The 3845-nt window shown below is 44.1% G+C and overlaps 1 non-coding gene across 1 annotated transcript; it reads left to right on the forward strand.

Moving 5' to 3' along the window:
* Positions 1 to 3029: 3029 nt before the first annotated feature.
* trnah-gug (transfer RNA histidin (anticodon GUG)) lies at positions 3030 to 3101 on the forward strand. Its single transcript has one exon. It is a non-coding gene; the product is annotated as a tRNA-His (tRNA).
* Positions 3102 to 3845: the final 744 nt, after the last annotated feature.

The raw sequence follows: 3845 nt of genomic DNA on the forward strand, positions 1-3845 counted from the left end.
TAAGGAGGGAGAGACTGATCTATACAGGTTGGCAAGACAGAGAGATAGAGATGGGAAGGACGTGCAGCAGGTTAGGGTGATTAAGGATAGGGATGGAAGTCTATTGACGGGTGCCAGTAGTGTGATGGGAAGATGGAAAGAGTACTTTGAAGAGTTGATGAACGTGGAAAATGAGAGGGAACAAAGACTAGAAGAGGTGACTGTTGTGGACCAGGAAGTAGCAAAGATTAGTCAGGATGAAGTGAGGAGAGCATTGAAGAGGATGAAGAGTGGAAAGGCAGTCGGTCCTGATGATATACCTGTAGAGGTATGGAAGTGTCTAGGAGAGGTGGCGGTAGAGTTTCTGACTGGGTTGTTCAACAGGATCTTAGATAGTGAGAAGATGCCTGAGGAATGGAGGAGAAGTGTGCTGGTGCCCATTTTTAAGAACAAGGGAGATGTGCAGAGTTGTGGCAACTACAGAGGAATAAAGCTGATGAGCCATACAATGAAGTTATGGGAGAGAGTAGTGGAAGCTAGACTAAGGGCAGAAGTGAACATTTGTGAGCAGCAGTATGGTTTCATGCCAAAAAAGAGTACTACAGATGCAGTATTTGCTTTGAGGATGTTGATAGAGAAGTACAGAGAAGGCCAGAGGGAGCTGCATTGTGTTTTTGTAGATCTGGAGAAAGCTTAGTGGAGAGAAGAGGGAATGAAGTTAAACAACTGATTCACACCTCCCATAGTTACGCCTTTAGAGTATATAAAGATATGATATCCATTTCCTAGTTTGTACTTGACGTTTTTTCTTGTACCCAGAATATTCTGTAACAACACACCGGAGGACTTTTTCATCGTCTCCAGACCTCTCATCATGCTTACATAAGTATTTGTTGAACTTGTCTGTTTGTTGAACCTGTCTGTCTGTCAATATCATCGATGATGTTATCGGACTCATACTCAACCTATTGATGATATTACTGTATTACTACTCAACTTTGATTTTAATTGACAAAATAAATATCTTGTGTTTAATACACTGTGTCTTGTCTTAAGAGAAACGAAACCCCCACCACAACATCACACCTTCTATTTGTAGCTTCAGACTCATCACTCTATCCGACACTCTTTTTACCTCCAGGACATTCCTAACAAACTCCTCCTTCAAGATAACTCCTACTCCATTTCTCTTCCCATCTACACCATGATAGAACAACTTGAACTCTGCTCCTAAACTTCTAGCCTTGCTACCTGTTTTGTGAAAAACTTTAATAAATAGGTTCGTAGGAGGTGGGTACACAGAAAACTCACTCACACAATGAATCAAACCACTCCTCTAGGGCTATAATAAATGTGTGATTTATTACACGCAGAGAATAGAAATATTAAGAAACAATAAGTACAAACAAACAATAAGTCAAAAGACCTCTATGATGCTAGACTAAATGTGTCGTTTAGTCCCCGCAGCGCAGAGCAATGCAAACAAACAATTCTATGATGCTAGAATAAACTGGTAGTTTCATTCCCCACAGAGCACAGAAACAATTCTATGATGCTAGAATAAACTGGTAGTTTCATTCCCCACAGAGCATAGTAATAAACAAACAAATATTTGGTTGAGCTAAGGCAATATATGGTGGCATTCCAAATATGCTTCGCCTCGTACCTTGACACAGGGAAGGAGAGCCTACAACCCAGGCAGAGTAGCTTCAACCAGGCTGGGCGTCTGTATGTCCCCTGCAGCTGACTCTCTCTGGAGTATGAAACTCCTCACCTTTTATACCTTTGAAGAAGAAAGGCCTGCATGCGAGCAGGAATGGCCAGTTCCAGCTCTCAGGCAGCCCTCCTTTTGGTGGTACCCCCAGCTGAGGAATAAACATCACCACCCTCGAGAATGCAGTGTAGGAAGCTTTCACGCACTCGTAAACCATCTTTATCAGGAGACCTTACACCTTTGGAATGCACCAAACCTATCACACCAAAACTAAGAAACCTAAGAAATCTTTATTACACCTTGGAATGCAATTTAGAGGCTTTCATGCACCCATAAAACATCTTACACCTTGACTGAAAACAGGTCTCCATCTCCTCTCCATCGGTTCTCCTTTGTGAGGGGTACTGGGTTTACAGCATCTCAGCTCCCCATATGGTTTAATAGGCTGTGACCTGCTGTGACCTCTCTGTGTTCAGTTGCATGGAGAGGTTTTGAAGCAAGTTCTCAGTAATGACATGATAAGAGTCAAATCAGGACACACACAATACAAATTTCCATTACACTACCTTTCCCCCTGGTCTCCTGGACACACAGTATGTCTACCTTCCTCCTCTGCATCATATCAACCAACTCTCTACCTTTTCCTGTCATAGTTCCAACATTCAACGTCCCTACTCTCAGTCCTATACTCTTGGTGTTCCTCTTCTCTTGATTATGCGAACACACTTTCCTCCTCTCCTTCTTCGACCAACAGTAATCCAATTTCCACCGGCGCCCTGTAGGTCAACAGCGCCGATGGCGGTCGTTGTTAACCCGGGCCTCGACCGATCCGGTATGGAAGTCATAGGTTTGATTTGCATCTTTGATTTGGCAAAAGTTTAACGTCGGATGCCCTTCCTGAAGCCACCCTCTGTATTTATCCGGGCTTGGGACCGGCACAATAAGACACTGGCTTGTGTCCTCTTGCGGCTACATTCCATGCTAAAAAAAAAAAAAAAAGCTAAAAAACAAGGATAACAAAGTGAATTTACAGCTGATTATTCTGAAGAAAAACACTCATGAAGGAGGCTGAACTAAAAAGGGGGGTCTTCAGTTTGTTCTGGAACGTGTAGACTGGACTCTGGAGCAGTGGTCATGTGGTCTGATGGGTCCAGATCCACGTGGGTTTCTGTCTTCTTTATTCGTCAGCCGTGGTTGTATAGTGGTTAGTACTCTGTGTTGTGGCTGCAGAAACCACAACAAAGTGGTTGCTGCGGTGTTACTTGCTGGTGTGTATTTTACTCTCACCCTCCCAAAAATTATTTTTTCACTGTTTTCCAGTTTTGTTTTTTCATCGGCCGTGATCGTATAGAGGTTAGTACACTGCGTTGTGGCCGCAGCAACCCCGGTTCGAATCCGGGTCACGGCAGCTTTTAATGTAAATTGACTAAAAAAGTCCCCGCACTGGGGGACGGTGTTATGATAGGTTCAACTCGAGGTGCAGCGACGTCATGTACCCATCAAATGACGTCATCTGCAGACCCACTGAATGACCACATCTGTCCATCTATGGATTTTTCTTCCCTGAAGACTCGCTCATATTCCAAGGCGGCTATGTCAGGATTTATTCGGCTCATATCTTTACAGAGGGCTTCAGGGACCATGGGACATCGTTTTTGATCCCAGATTGGCCCCCAAGGAGCCCAGACCTTAAACAATTGCCACACCTCTCCTATTGCTACATTTTGGTCTGAAGTTAGGGCTAATGTGTTCAAGCTATTGATCCGCTCCCTGAGACGGGGGGGGGGGGTAATGTTTTAGCCATGCCTTTGACATCAGTAAATAAATGGTTTATATTCTCTCAAATCATCTTGCTAATCGATTCTCAGGGGCATCTGACGATAAGTCTTACCACTGCACATGTGTGGCGGGGTATCTTCTTCCTCCCCTTTGTCACAAGGGTGCGCTGCTGACTCAATGTACCATTCATTCTCACCTGCAATGTGATTTGTCAATTTATACTCATCTGGAGCTCAACGTGGGATGCCAATAGCATCTGTGTAGACTGGACTGTCCTCCAACATCGTGGTGTATGAGCTCAGGTGTGACCATGTCCTCACCTCAGCCTTGGACACATTGTAAATCTGTATGGGAGAAATGAGACACACAAGTG

Source organism: Antennarius striatus, chromosome 22, assembly GCF_040054535.1.
Source record: "Antennarius striatus isolate MH-2024 chromosome 22, ASM4005453v1, whole genome shotgun sequence".
NCBI classification, from domain to species: domain Eukaryota; kingdom Metazoa; phylum Chordata; class Actinopteri; order Lophiiformes; family Antennariidae; genus Antennarius; species Antennarius striatus.